This window comes from Dasypus novemcinctus, chromosome 15, assembly GCF_030445035.2.
Source record: "Dasypus novemcinctus isolate mDasNov1 chromosome 15, mDasNov1.1.hap2, whole genome shotgun sequence".
Classification (NCBI taxonomy): domain Eukaryota; kingdom Metazoa; phylum Chordata; class Mammalia; order Cingulata; family Dasypodidae; genus Dasypus; species Dasypus novemcinctus.
This window is the reverse complement of record NC_080687.1, coordinates 37758821-37774358: the sequence shown is the minus strand read 5'-3', so window position 1 is coordinate 37774358 and position 15538 is coordinate 37758821. Positions and strand designations below refer to the sequence as shown.

At 36.7% G+C, this 15538-nt stretch overlaps 1 protein-coding gene across 6 annotated transcripts in view; it reads left to right on the top strand.

Annotated features, from left to right (window-relative positions):
• Positions 1–15538, top strand: part of MBNL2 (muscleblind like splicing regulator 2) — a 156701-nt gene that overhangs the window by 138193 nt on the left and 2970 nt on the right. The gene's annotated exons all lie outside the window — the stretch shown is intronic.

The following is a 15538-nucleotide window of genomic DNA, read 5'->3' as shown; positions in this document are numbered from 1 at the left end:
TATATAACACCTAAAGACATAATATCAGTTCCAATTTTGTGCAGCTGAAGAGAAAATGTCAAGAGTACTTATGTGGAACTTTACTGCCTAGTGGATTGTCCTACTTATTATTACCTCAAATCCTATCCTCTTTTGCATTTTGATGGAATTTGGGGGGAATCTTTTTAGATTGACAAGTATTCCCAGTATTATCTAGTTTTTGTTGATGGTAATAAAATCATGCTTGGTTTTTTCTATTTTAGATTTCCTCTTTGGTGGGAAATGAATATATAGTTCATCCTATATGTGGGTTTATTTCCAGCTGTAAATTTTAAAGAAAGAGTTAGCTGCAGTGTGCAAGAATTCAGATTCATTTTCAAGGGTTGAAAGATAAATGGGGTCTCCTTTTTAGTAAACGTTGCTATGAACAGAGTAAAATTTCGATTCATAGGCATTTGTCTACACAAGTTCTGCCAGCCTTTCTGTGTGGGTGCTTGGGTAGGAGAGGCCTGTGCCTGCCTTTGTCCCTTTTCACTGCTTTCTGTTATGAAGGAGGGACAGCCAAAGAACCTGTCTTTGTCTTTGTTTATCAGATATGATGCCACCACTGTTTCCCCAGTGTGGCAAAGACAAATTGGCATAAGGTCTGGCCCCTAGCATTCCCTCTGGGTCACATCTCTGGAGATTATGACTCTCAAGGTCAGGCCTGAGTCTGGAAGCACCAGTTTGGGGAGGTGCTAAAGTTGCCTAAGGAGTTTACTGCCTAGTCAGAGAGGTGGGAAACAATCAGAGAATATCACAAGAGTCATATAGCCAAATGTTGCAGCATGAGAAATAAGCTGATGGCAGGGCTTAGCATGGCCAGGGAGGTAGGTCTTCAGGGAAGGGTAGGAATTAGACAAAACAATTAACAGGTGAGGTTGGTCCTGACACCAGTGACCAGTTTGAAATTTAAGGAGTGGGATGGGAGTGAAGTAAGGAGCAAAGGGAAAGAACTTTTATAAATGTACTAGCATTTAACTTTACGTATGTTACCTCATTTAACCCTTTACATGTGAAGTAATCAAGACGAAAAGGAGTTAAATTACTTGCTCAAGGTCATAGCTCTAAGACTAGAGCATTCATTTAAACCTCAAATCTGGCTGAACCTAAAATCAATGCCTCTCTTATCCTACATCCTTCGCCTATAGCATGTGTGCCTTAGAAAGAAACAGCAGAACCAGCCATGGACTTGACCCTGTGATAGAGGCAGATAGAGCAGCTATTATTAGGTCAGATCTAAAGAAGGGGAACACTGTAGCTCCTATGGGCTAAATGGCTTGCTTTGGGGTACATTCCCAGACAGTAACCAGGGGGAAGATGCAGAAGCTTTTGGGCAGTCCCAGAGAATGCAGTGGAGTGTTAGGGTGGCGTGATGTATGGGAAGTTCACAACTTTTTTTTGTAAGTTCACAACTGTGTTTTGTAAGTTTACAACTTTTACTGTACACTTATTGCATATGTTCATGTATGAATGATAAATTTAAGTTTTAAAAAAGTTTTTTTAAAAATGCAGTGGAGTTGGTCAGGAGGGACTGGATTACTGGGGCTTTGAATGACAGAATGAGAACAGAAGAGGGAAATGTTAAATGAGAGGCTGGCAAAGACTAAGCTGACAGTGAGTGAGTAGATAACAGGTGGGATAGGCTGAATGTGGGATACCAATGAGAACGCTATTTCATTGATGAAGTGATGATAAAATCAGGGTAGAAAGGAAAGAGCGAATCTGGAAAGAAAAAAAGGGTGAATAATTAAGAACTCGGAAAAGACAAGGCGGCACCTTGATCCTGCGCTCTTCCCCTTCTCTCCGTAGCTATCCTCATGCTTTTAGGTAGTGTCTGTGGATTTCAGTGCCCTCTTTCTCCCTGCCACATCAACCCTCCTTCAAGGCATTCTCCCACATGACTTTCATAAAAAGAATGGCTCTTGTTTACACATCCTCAGTTTTATTTGTACTCTAAAGGACAAATTTGTTTACTGGTATTTTCTGACATAGGTTTATGAAAAACTATAGGTAGTCTAGCATTTTGACTCCATCACATCTCAGCATCAGATATAATACTTTGGGGTTATTTGTTTTACTTCGAGTGATCAAATTATAATATTCTTATCATCAGTCCCCTTGCTCTTCAAAGATCTCAGAGCCTATGTTGATAAGCTTCCTGTAATCAAATACAGAAACTTCTCTATTCACCACAATGCCTTTCTGGAAACTGATCATTGTAAAATATCACTCCTTTCCTGATAGGAACAGCATTATCAGGCATTGTCTATCTGACCCAAGACCTGCATCAACTGAATCATAGATATAAAGGGCAGTAAGTCATAAGAGCATATTTACCACAGTCATCTCACACCATACTGTGACATAAAAATGAAAATTATAATCCAAGTTATGTCATCAGTGGGAACAGGAGCTCAGGTCAGTGAGGTGGCTTTTCCAAATTATATAAATAATAAGAGAACTAAGATTACAACCCAATGCATAGAAGACCTAGAGTTATGGAACATCTGTACCCCCAACCACCCCTTTCCCACTCTCTGATTCCAAACCAAATACAGACAGCACAAACAAAGCTCAGGCAACCGTCCTTTATTAAGCACTTACCATGTACCTGACATTGTACTAAGCATTTTATAGGAATTATATCATTAAAACCCAAAAGGGCCCTGTAGGGGATTATTATTATCCCCAACATACAGATGAGGAAGCTGCAATTTAGAGAAGCTGGATAACCTGCCCAATTGAAAAAGAACAGTTTAGAATCTGCCCTGAGCTCCTAATTTTGCATTTTGCTTACAGTGAATAGACTACAGTGAGAAGATAGACCCAGAGCCATTGTGACTTACTAAGGGTTACATAAGGGATTAGAAATTTATTCTTCCGACACCATGATTAGCTCTCTTTTCCCTTTGTCAAACCATGATCTAGCTTTAACATGCCACCTATACATTCTTTGAACATTTACCAACCAATAGCTTTGCTTGCCTCCTTTGAATTTAGAAAGATGTTTGAGGAATCAAAAAGATGTCCAGGGAAATTTAATATGCCTTCAATTTTTCTAAATATTTTTTGTGTAATAATTTCATAACTACTCCTTTAATCATTTCTTTGAATATTTGTCATTGTTGTACCAGAAAATAAAATAAAATAAAATAAACTGAAATAAGCCAGAGAACCACTTTAGATATGAGGATTCAGAGAAGGTGTTTCTTGAATCAATTCCAGTTGTTCCTATTCTTTTCTTTTCTTTTCTGTGACCCTGCAACAGTTAAGGATGGCCTTGAACAAAAAAAGAAGTTAAAATAGGGCAATCTAAGGAGTAGAAAGAGTAGAAAAATCCATTGTATTCATTGTCTTCCTTTGCCTTGGACAAAAATGTTTGAGTTGCTTCTTAAGTAAATTGGCAAGTTCCTCCTTTTTTCTGCTGCTTATGTAGGACCTATGTGAGAAGAGGTAAAGGCTTTAAAACTGAAGTATGGGTGTTCATTAGCCAAGATTGGGTGTGCAGAATGTATCCATAAATAATCATTATCCCTAAACATAGTGCTCTAAGAATTATTATAAAATTATATTCCTAGTCAAAATAGCCATGTTTTGTGACTTAGACTAGGAAATTAAAATAGGTGAAATATTGCCATATAATAACAGTAGCATTTATTATATGTTAACTACCACTAGACACATTAAATACTTAATCTAATCCTTAGAACCTTTGAATTAGGAGCGATTTTTATTCCCATCATACAGATAAGGAATACTAAGAATAAAAATGTTAAATAACTTACATTAATACTCCTATTAAGCCTAGAAGCAGGGTTTGAACCAGGGCTAACTTTAAAGAATATGAGATCCTAGCTCTCATGGATGTTAACTTTCCACTGCAATGGAGTCTGATAATCATGTGCTGATGACTATTGATGCTTTTATAATAAAAGAAAGTTTTAGTTAGAAAAATGATTAATATGAACTGATAGTCAAGACTTTAATGAGTAAATCAGAAATACAGTCTATATTTGGTCATCATTGACAGGCTAAATATATGTATACAGAAAGGAAAGTAAGTACATTTGACATTGCTGAAGAACTTAATCTTATCAAAACCAAGTTTCATTCCAAGTTTTATGAATTGAAACCAAATTTTATTTAGCATTATGAATCTTAAAATAAATAGACTAAGGGAAGGAAAACCTACAGTAATCAAAAGCCATTATTATAGAACATATACTTTATAACGTTTCATTTAATACTCAACATAACTCTGTATAGTGTCTTACCTTTATCATAGATAAGAGCAAAGCAATTTAAGACTCAAGCAAATGGCTGAGCAGTTCCAGAACTCAGATCTGTCTTCCCCCAAATCCTATTCTTTCCTGACTCCATATATTTGATTTAGATTTAGCTTATAGTCGGTGTAGTATGGGGATGAAATCTCTTTATATGGCTTCCCTTAAAAACTCGTAACTACTGAATTTACTCGTTTAAAAAGCTTTAAACATTTAAGAACATGTTAGTATAAACTAAAACTTTTTAAAGTCTATGTTCAATATCAGAAATGGTCTGAAAATATTGTTGATGGATGAGTAGACAACTGAATTCAAATTTCAGTCCAATCAACAAGAGTGAGAAAGCAGAGGCAGGAGGGCACCATTTTACCTTTCTCAATGTGATAACCTGGCAGATAACTTCAGATTGTAAAATTTTAGTAAGCAGAGTCCTCTCATCTAGGACTTTTACTTTGTATTCTTTAAACAACAAAATCTTAAAAAGACAGGATACTGTTTTCCTCTACTTTCCCCACAGACTCTAACCTTCATATCAGCCTCAGGTCAACTGAATACCACTAGTTGAGAATGAGAGTTTTGGAGAGCCTGGAGGAGGTAGGTGTGAAAGGAGCAACTGAAAGATTATTTTAGTTGTAAGTAAAATCATGGAGCTAAATTGTACAGTGAGCTGAGGATTTTAATGATAATTCAGGTGTGCAAACAGAAAGAGCCAGGGATTCCACTATGAAGCCAAAAATGGGGAAAATAAAAGAACGGGAGAGAAAGAAAAAGGAAGGGAGGGAGGGATTAAGAACTGGCAAGAAAGATGTCTAATTGCACCTAGGTGTTTGTTTTTTTAACTATTATAATATAAGATTATTCTGTCTGGATTAAAATTATTTATTGTTGCTGTGTTTCACTTTAAGTGTTTCGTTTTCATAAGATGGGTAACTGCAAATGCATGAGCCATCTCTGTTAGAAGCTAGGTCTATTCTGAGATGCCAGGCCATAACAAAAGCCCACTGTTAACTTGGTGGCAATGTCTTTTCATACATTTTTTTCAATAAATGTTAAGAGTCTACAGTGTGCCGTGTACAATTGGGGGAATCTGAGAAAACAACAGTGAAAAGGAACAGTTCCTTCATTAATGGGTCTTACATAGTGAGGGGAACAGGCAATAAACAAACATACACTATTACAGTCAAAGTAATTATCATATGGTAATGATCATCTGAAAAAATAAGGGAGATCCTGAAAGAAATGGGGCTAACCACTTAGCTTTGAGGGGGAACAATTAGTAATAAAGAAACAAAAGAGGATGTTGGAGCTCCTCCTTAATACTTTTCCTCTTTTGGTTTCCATTCTGCCATCTATAATCCCAGGATATTTTAGTTCTTCCTGGGGAATTATCAGAATAATAACTGATAACTTGGCTTAACTACCCAATATACTGCAAAGGCACATCTTAGTGGTACAAGCAGAATAAGAAACTGAGGCTCAGAATGATCACAAAGCTCATTAGTGGCATATATAAGCCTCCCAAAGTCTCACACCATGGTTGTTTTTTATTTTTCCTTTACACCCTGTTTTCAGACAGGATTAAGTAGTTTTGTTCATCTCCTTCCCTCTTTCTCTCACCCCTCTTTCTCTCTCCTTCTCTCTCCCTCACACACACACACACCACACGGACATACACACACCACAGACAAAGAACTAAAAGGTAAAAGAACGATCTTTTTTTGGTGGAAAATTTGTTAGATGATAGTGTCATCCCACCAATTTAAGAAGTGTGCAAGATGATTACAATACACAAAGACATATTTCCATGTCTAATATAAAACATTAATCTTACTGTTGCTTTTACTGAATTTTAGAATTTGCTTGCTTTTCTGCCTTTAGTGTCTTAAAAGCCAATTCTTAGCAAGCTGAATTATACATTCTGATCCACAGTTAAAATGGCTACTGGGCCAAAATGTGCCCGGGATTCTAAGTCTAACATAATGGTAGTGGATACAAAAGCGTGGCACACTGAGCAGAATTGGGGACTTTATGTTAAATGCAACAGGATCTTGTTTCTGTGATTTTTCTTGGCCCAAATCTTCAATTTATTATTGAGAGAAAAACACGAAAATTGAGAAAAGCAGGTATAAATTAATGTTTTTGAAATGCATTTTCCATTGCAGCATAAACTATTTTTAAAGGTATTTCTTAAAGTTTTCTTATATTCAGTGGAAGCCTCATGTGTGGACAACATATTTAATCCCAGATACCCTATACATCTTACTGTAAATGTTCCAAACATTTTAGAGTATTTTTGTAAATAATATCTCTAATGTGGCTCAAATATTATATAATTTCTTGATGTAGTAATAGAAATTCAACCTTCTTTAATATAGAGATAGTCCCTAATTTTAAAAATGTTTACTTGTTCAAAATTCCCTTTTTTACTTGCTTTGGAACTCAAATAATTTCCCTGTAGAAATAGTGATGGACCTAATGGTTAGGTCCCCAGGTTAGCCTATGATAGCTTATTTAACCCCTGACATGGCTCTAGAATGTAACTGTGCTAATAGCAGGGTACAGACCAAATACCACATACACAGACGTTTCTATGTCTTTAGGATTTAAGAAAGATGTCAAAATCGTATGCTTAACCCAAACCTCCAGACAGCCGTGTGATAGGAAATTTTTTCACCTTCTTCATTTGCCAAGGGCAAAGGAGCCATAAACCTTGGTGAATTCCATGGCTGGAATTTTAGCTGGGAATAGTTGGTGGATTAGGACTGTGAAGTTCAGTATAGAATCAAGAATGTCAAGTGTGCCCAGGAAGATAAAAGTTGGGACCTGCTCCTGGGTAGTCCCAGGGCCATTCACAGCACAATCTTTCTTATTTTCCTTAGATTCCGCGGCTTGGCCTGCCTGCTTCTTTTTTTCATGGCTATAGTGTGCTTCTTCCAATCTACACTTCTTTTTTTGTGTGTTTTACCTTCTCTGGCACCTGCTGCTGAGAAAACCTGGTCTCATAATTCCTGTCTTTCTGCATAAATACATTGAATGTGCTTTTGTTTAAAATACTTTTATAGTATCAATATCAGGGGAAGGTACAAGAAAGAAAAAGTCTCCCTCAATTCCCTTTACCTCCTTCCTCATCTGTATGAGAAAAATATATCCTCTTGGATGACATTTGGATTTTTAGGTCATTTGAGAACTGATTGCCATGTCAGTGTGAAAGCAATCGAAATTATCCTCTGAATTCCTTTGGAGGAGTTAGAATTATAATAAAGTGGGTCTGGGTTGGAGAAAGGGTCCTAACTCAGCTTGAGCACAACAGACTTCCAATTCCTCTTGCTTCCTTTCTTTTTCATGGATGGACCAACCCTGCAACATCAACTGCAGCCCCCCAACCCCTTGAAGGTCAGGCTGAAGATGCAATTTAGCCTTGTGTCCTCAGTGAATTCCTATTTATTCCATTCCCAGTACCAGTAGAAGCAGTAAGAGTAGTGGAAGCCAGCAGACTTCTACTGAACATGGAGTATTTTGGGGTAATGGGTCATCTGAGGAGATAATTTTGCCTAATGCAAATAAGTAAGAGACTCTTTGTATAGTTAACTCCATAGCTTTTATTACCCCCAACTGATTTCTTTATGGTTATAGATTCTTTTTTTTTTTTAAGCTGTCTGGTTATTTCATGTGAATGTTATTTGGTAAAACATCAGTTTTTTTTGTTTTGTTTTGTTTTTGTAATGAATTACATATCTTTTCTAAAAACATGCAGATTCTTTTAGAGATACACTGCCTGACAAAAATCACTCATGAATAATATTTGGAATTTTAGATAAACCGAGGACTAGATTCCCATGTCCTCATGAAAGCAAAAGAAATTATCCCTAGAATTCCCTCAGGGCAGTTGGAAAGGAGATCGGCTGAGTCTGAGGTGGAGAATGGAATCATGATCAAAACCTTACTGCAATGGTTTCAAGAATCTAGATTTTTACATGGCTGAATCATTTGGGAATGGATTCCTATTCAGATCAAGAATTTCTATTCTTTTGGATTTTACCCAGATAATATAAATCATCAATATGGACCCAGTTCAGTAATCTTCAGTGAGGTGGTTGTTATTGCTTTTCATGTAAAAGCTTAATTATTAATATTTCCAAATAACAATTTTTCATATATGAGAAAGTATATCTGAAAAATTTTTGACCAAATATACCAAAGCAGAAAATATTTTTAAAAAATGAGTCATCAGCAAAATCTGTCATTGAAAATAGGGGTATTAGAGCTTTGAATGTAAAATTCTTATTAACATCAGAGGACAAAACAACAGTCCTGACGAAACTATTCTGTAAGGCACTGCTAAATACTAGGGATGTCCAATCAACATCAGATTGCTCAAGAATGAAACTGTCATATTTGAGAATTTTTTCCCAGGACCTCAGTGTATGTTGATAGTTTTCCAAACCTTTTCTGTACAAATACAAACATATTTGAAAAATAAATCCAATATCAAATACTGGAAAAGACAGTGCCCTCTCTCAGAACAATACTTCCAAAGAACAATAAGACCAATTTTCAAAGTATCATTACATATACTATTAATATTCTCTTAACTTTCTATATAATTAAAGTTTATAGTCATGAAATAGGCCAAATGAAAGCATTCTTTTACTAGCATATATAATTATTATTGCTTTAATTAATTACTTTAAATCTTGCATCTTACGTTCTCAAAGGGACCAAAGACACTTGTTTTTTACTTCAGTAATCCGCACTATAATTAAATATAGAATCATATTTCAGCCAAAAATGCACAAATGTCCCTCTGTCTTTGGTTCAGTTTGCTGCAACCAAAAATATTTCGTAAGTTTCACGTCTCAGATAAGATCAGGGAATTTTAAGTAGTAGTGGCTGTTATGGAGAAGTATGGAGATTAGAGAAAAGATGGAAAAAATATCAAATGGTGGAGAGACTGAGGAGGGAAGCATGCCAATGGAGAATAGTACCGAACATGTGTGACAGAATAAGAAAACTGAATGAGGAAAAACAGAGACCAGGATGGTGGGCAATAGGCAAGCCTCCTTAGTTTGACCATGTTTTCAGGCAATTCCATCCAATTTTCTAATTTTAATTCACAATACATTTTGTTTAAGAAGACTGAACCATCCCCTAATTGCTTTCTGAGGAAACAGGACCTTGTAACCATGGAAAAAGATTTTTAAGAAATCTGCCAACCCTAGAGTTTTCTACAGGTGGTATTTTTATTTATATTCTATGCTTCCCTCCTCTGTTAGTGATTCTACTCCCAGCCTGAGAGAGCTGATCTTTTTTCTAAACACAGCAAAGGATTGGAGTGGGGTGCAACGGGGTATTTAGTTTACTTGGATATTGTTGAATCTTTGTCCTGAAATGGTGTAAAAATAGATGTTGTCCAAGGGGTTATTTTCCTGCCACCATTGCTAGCTTGTCTGTCCATCAGTGGTCTCATGGTCTTCTGTTGATGTGCCCAGTGTGGCACTGTGCTCCCAGTGAATTCCTATTTATTCACCTAGTCATGCAACAAGTCATGCTCAGCCCTATCCTAGACATTAGGAATATAAAGACCCATAAGATATTACCCCTGCCCTTAGGAAACTGTTTTGCTGTGGATCCAGTTAACATACCAGCCCTACTTGGATATGCCCGCTTGAACTTCCAAACTACTTGAGATTCCTTCAGATTTTAACAAGATACACAAACGTTTTATAAGGTATATTTTATCCACCTCTCCAAACCCAGCATTAAAAAGGTATTTGGGAGAAGTGGATGTGGCTCAAGCAATTGGGCTCCTGTCTACCATAAAGGTGGTTCAGGGTTCGATACCCAGGGCCTCTTTTTGAAGGCAAGCTGGCCCATGTGGCGAGCTGGCCTACGTGCAGTACTGCCCCACACAGGTGTGCTGCCCTGTGCAGGAGTGCTAGCCCACGTGGAGAGCTGGCACAGCAAGACGACACAACAAAATGAGACACAAAGGAGAGACAATGAGAGATGTAATAGATGAAGGAGCTAATGTTGCACAAAAGAATGATCACCTCTCTCCCACTCCAGAAGGCCCCAGGATTAGTTCTTGGAGCCGCCTCATGAGAATACAAGCAGACACGGAAGAGCACACAGAAAATGGGCACAGAGATCAGACAATGGAGGGAGGGGGGAGAAATAAATAAATAAATCTTTAAAGAAAAATATATGTAATTATTTGGGAAGCAGATGTAACTCAAGCAATTGAGCTCCTGTCTACCACATGGTAGGTCCTGGGTCAGTTTGCGGTGCCTCCTGGAGAAGACAAGATGGCACAACAGTCAGGTGTGACAAGCTGATGCAACAAGATGACACAACAAAGAGGAAAGACAATTAGAGACAGAACAAACCAGGGAGCTGAGATGGTGCAAGTGATTGAGTACCTCTCTCTCACATAGGTGGTCCTAGGTTCGGTTCCCAATGCCTCCTAGAGAGAAGATGAGCAGACACAGAGCACACAACAAATAGACACACAGAGCAGTCAGCAAGCAGTCAGCAAGCACAAACAACGGAGGCAGAGGGAATAAAAAAATAAAATAAATCTTATAAAATGTGTATATTATTTAATGGCAGGTCACAGAAGGATTTAACAAAAAGCATCTTTTCTAATTGTTTTGCAGTTTGGATTCATAGGAACAGTTGGTCTTTTCACTGAAATGTTTTTCCTTTCAATTAAGCAGTAAGACTTCCTACTGAATTCAATATTAAGGTAACATTTTAGAAGAAAAGTCATCTGATGTCCCTGAATTTTTGCAATGAACACTTCTAACATAAAAAGTGTGACATTTCTGGAAGTGTCTAGAAGTTCGCAATTTCCAAAATTATTCATATTACAATTCCTGGAAAAACAGCCAAAAGGTAGAAAACTCAGAAAGTATTAATACTTGGGAATTCTGAAGCCCTATAGAAATCCTGCCTTGATTTCTATTATTTTCCACCCTCTTGCATGAGGACTAGTTAGTTCCCTGTTGCGTTCATGATGCTGAGGAGTTCAATTTCAGAGTGCCAATCTCTGCACAGATTATTTTAAATCAGTGTATTTTTAACCCTGGCCAGCTCTTTTTCAAGTACACAGCAGGGCGGGGTTTGGATCACTCAACTGAAATCCGTCATTATGATGGAAGAGACAAGGCAACATTCACATTTTATATCTGATGAATCAGTCAAGTGAGGGATAGTATTTTCATTTTAGGTAGAGGGTCAAAGTACTCATTTCCTTTGAGTGGAAGCCAAATGCCTAAAAGTTATTGGATTAATTGTCCACTAGACCTTCTCTCCTACTCCTTCCCGCGCTACCATTGCTGCCTCCAGTGATGATGCTACAGACATTGCTGCTCCTTAGTTCTGGAAGTCAGCCATCTAGACTTAATGGCTCCTCCTCCAAGAAAGTCAGGTTTGAAGGAGACACAAACCAGCAGCTCATTGCTGAATTCAGGCAACATATAGTTGATCCACAGAGTGTTGTTTTTTATAAAGTAAACTAGTTGCTAGGTTTCCAGCTGTTTTTGTTTTGTTTTGTTTTATTTTTTTAATATTGGAAAGATGAAACATTATAGAGCCTGGGTTCCTACATGTAGCAATTGGCAGAAGCTGAGTAGCTGCTGTTCCGTTTGATCTAGGCAAGTTCCCTTCTCCCTGGCCCCAATAGATGTAATATTTAAGCAGTACCTGCCCCATTCTCCTTTTAATGAGTTTGACTGCCATTGCACTACAAGTCAATGTTAGGCACTTCACAGAGGAAGCAAAGATTTTTAAATGGCTGCTCATAATGTATCTTGAGGAAATGACCCATTTGATGATCTTTGGAACAATTCATACTTTGTCTTCAATTAATAAATATGAGACTAATCATGTAATGAGTTCATATGAGGGTAACTTAAGGAAGCATATTTAGTGGAATCATCAGATTCTTAAATCCAGTCATCTTGGGAGATAGTTTTAATTCACTTACTATGATTTCTTTTACTACTTATTGGTAAGTAGGCACTGTTGCACCCAACTGATATTTCTGCATCACAGATACTTTTACAATTAAAGGGGCCACTAAAAATTTTGAAAGCCTTCATGATCTGTTATCAAGGGTGTCTTTGTTTTAAAAATAGAATCACTGATTTTTTGGGCATTGGCTATTCTTATTTTTTTGTCTTCTCTTTTTAGTGGGAAAAGGAATTGAAAATAGTAATTTCAGTTCAGGATTTTGATTTGCTGTACTATATTGGCTAGAATCATCATCTGTCGTGGCTTTCTATCATATAATACTTAATTGGGGGAATAGTCTATCAAGGAGATAAATAGAAATATATATTAATATTTATATCTGGTTCGATATAATTGATTTCATTCCTATCATTTTAGTTTGCCAAAGTTACTCAGAAGCTAAAACAGTGGAATTGTGGTTGAGTAGGGTGTTAAAGATTAGCATCTCTCTGGAGGAGTCGTAGGGCAGGATGTGGTTGGCTGCCCAGGCACAGATATCCTGAGGAGAGACTCTGAAAGCCACAAGTTCCTCAGCAATTTCTACACATCTGGCGCCTCGCTGCTTTCTCCCATCTAGAGCTCTAGGCTCCATTTGCTCTAGGCCCCTCTTACCTTTCCCTGATTTCCAAGTTCCCTGGGTTTCTTCTGACCACCTTCCTCAGCTAGCACCATAAGAGGAACAGGCATGGTTTTTGGAATTACCACTTCAGACTGTCACCACTTCCACGAGGGGATTCCCATGCCAGGGAGCAAAATGAGCTAACATCTCTAAGCTCATGTTAACTTTTGCAAGCACTTTTTAACAGTGTGAAAACGAGTTTAAAATGGTTTATCTTGTTTCTCTATGTCTGCAAAATGTGACTAGAAATATTGACCTAGGTCATGAGCTTATCATAAAAATGTCTCAGAGTATCCTCTAAAATCCAGGAAGTATGTACATACTAATATTAATATCACAGCAACAACGGCAATAATGCTTTAGAGAGGATACTTTTAGGGGGCACAATCTAGTAGCTATTTCTCTGACATATATACACTGACAGACCCCATGAGAGTTTTCAGTTGCCCCTTCTAAGAAAGCGTGGGTTTCAGTGCCTTGGAGATGGACTACGGAACTTTGTACGCAGCCTCAGCCTTGACCAAGTGCAGTGTAGGAAACAAGTCATGGACAGTAGGTCTGCCGAGGTCACTTTTGTGAACCAAATTTTAATTAACCATTTTGTAAAATGAACAAGCTCAAGGTTAGGTTTTTCAATATCAGATTTTTAGTACATCCTTCAGGTACATGTGTAAACCTATTATTTTAGGAATGCATGTTTTATACCTATATTGAAATATTCAGGCAGCTTCTGAAGTTTTTGGTCCTCCTGACCATAAAAATGACAAATTAAGGTTAAGTTTATATATATATATATATATATATATATATATATATATATATATATATATATAACATATTTTATACACCATATATAATTGGTATGAAAGAAAATCTCTAAGGAAAGGTGCCACTAAAACACACAAGATGTAACTATTGATCTTGTTCAATGGCACAGTATATTTTAAGTTATGTTTCTTTGGTTTTAATTAAAAAATGGAATCTGATTTTTCTAAAAAGTCATATGAAAATCCCACCGCAGCTGTATATCCAACCACACACCCTCCTTTTCCCTCTCCTCATCCCACCAGCAGTATCCTATGGGTGATCGTCCCCTCCCCTTTGGCCCTGAGGCCTATAATGTCAAATGTCTCCTAACATCAAAAGTAGCAACCAAATGGAAGTAAACAAGAAGCACTGCAGCCAGTAATAAGAAGTAGACAACTGTCCTTCATCTGCATTTCCACTCTATTTTTCCAGGATGTATATCACTGTAGCATATACTTAATTCAGACTCTACCAATGACCAGCAAGCTATATTTCTCTGTTAAAACTTAATCAGAAAATACTTTCAAGAAAAATGCTGCCACCAAAAATATATAAATAAATAAAGGGATGTATACAGAAAAGCACCCAAAGCTTTCCGACCCTCTGAGATCAAATCCTTGAACCTTTTCAAGTTCATGGCTGCTAAGAGTACAATTCATTCTTTATAGCACATAGTGTAGTCCACAATGTTGCCAGGCAGACCGAGGTATGGCGAGTCAGTTTTCTGGTCTACAGGCCAGGCAACAGGACCAGCTGAGAGCTCAATAGTCCCAGAGATCATTTTTATTGCTATCTTTATCCATATAATGGGTAATGTGTAGGCTGAGGCAGAGGCAAAAAACAGCCTAGGTGAGTGTCTTTTGTGCTTTTAGTTAACGTCAAGGTTGATTAACACTCTAATTAAACTTGGGAGGTTGTACATGTCTCTTTGTCAAATTGTAGTCTAAAACATTGTTGTAACTCATTTCTCTAGTACAGATTTGCCCATTTCTGTGTTTCTGTAGAATGCTTTCATTCCAGATGGTTGGGAATTTCATTCTGTATGACATTTTAGTTTCAGTTAATAAACAGGAATGTAAATGTATTCTAAAATATATTTTATTATGCATCAGTTTAAGAAATTAAAGATTTCTTTTCCCCATAGGTATTTTAGAGAGACTATTGCTAAAGTAAAAGAAAAAAACAACACATGATTTCATGTCCTGGCATACATTCTTATATGAAAACATTATAGACAGCATTGATGCTAAGGGGTGAAATAGAATAATTCCTATTTAATAATCCAATACCTAAATGTAAAAAATGACTATATAATCTGACCATTTGGAGAATTTGAATGTTACCCATTTACAATGACTATTCAAAGATACTGTGATAATATTTACATATAAATCATTTAATCTTATTATTTTTATTCATATCTGTCAGTACACAGGACAAGGAATGCTATTTTTTCCTACTAATTATATATTTCTAGGAATTTAAAAAGCAAAGAATGATCTTATTATGAAATTTTGAGTTTTCATTTAGAATAAATATTTAATGTAAATGCATTATATTATTATCAATTCTATACACATTTGTATGTTTCAATTAGAAAAAAAAATCCATGTTTATTTCATGGAGGAAACTATTTAAATGTACTAAAACTGTTTTCTTTAAACTATGAGAAGGTGCACTGAAAGGGAAATATTCCACATTTATAAATTTTAACATAATGGGATGAAAAAACTACTTGTAGAAATGAGGTTATTATTGGGTAGTTGAATCTCAGTGTGCAAGAATATTAACAGAC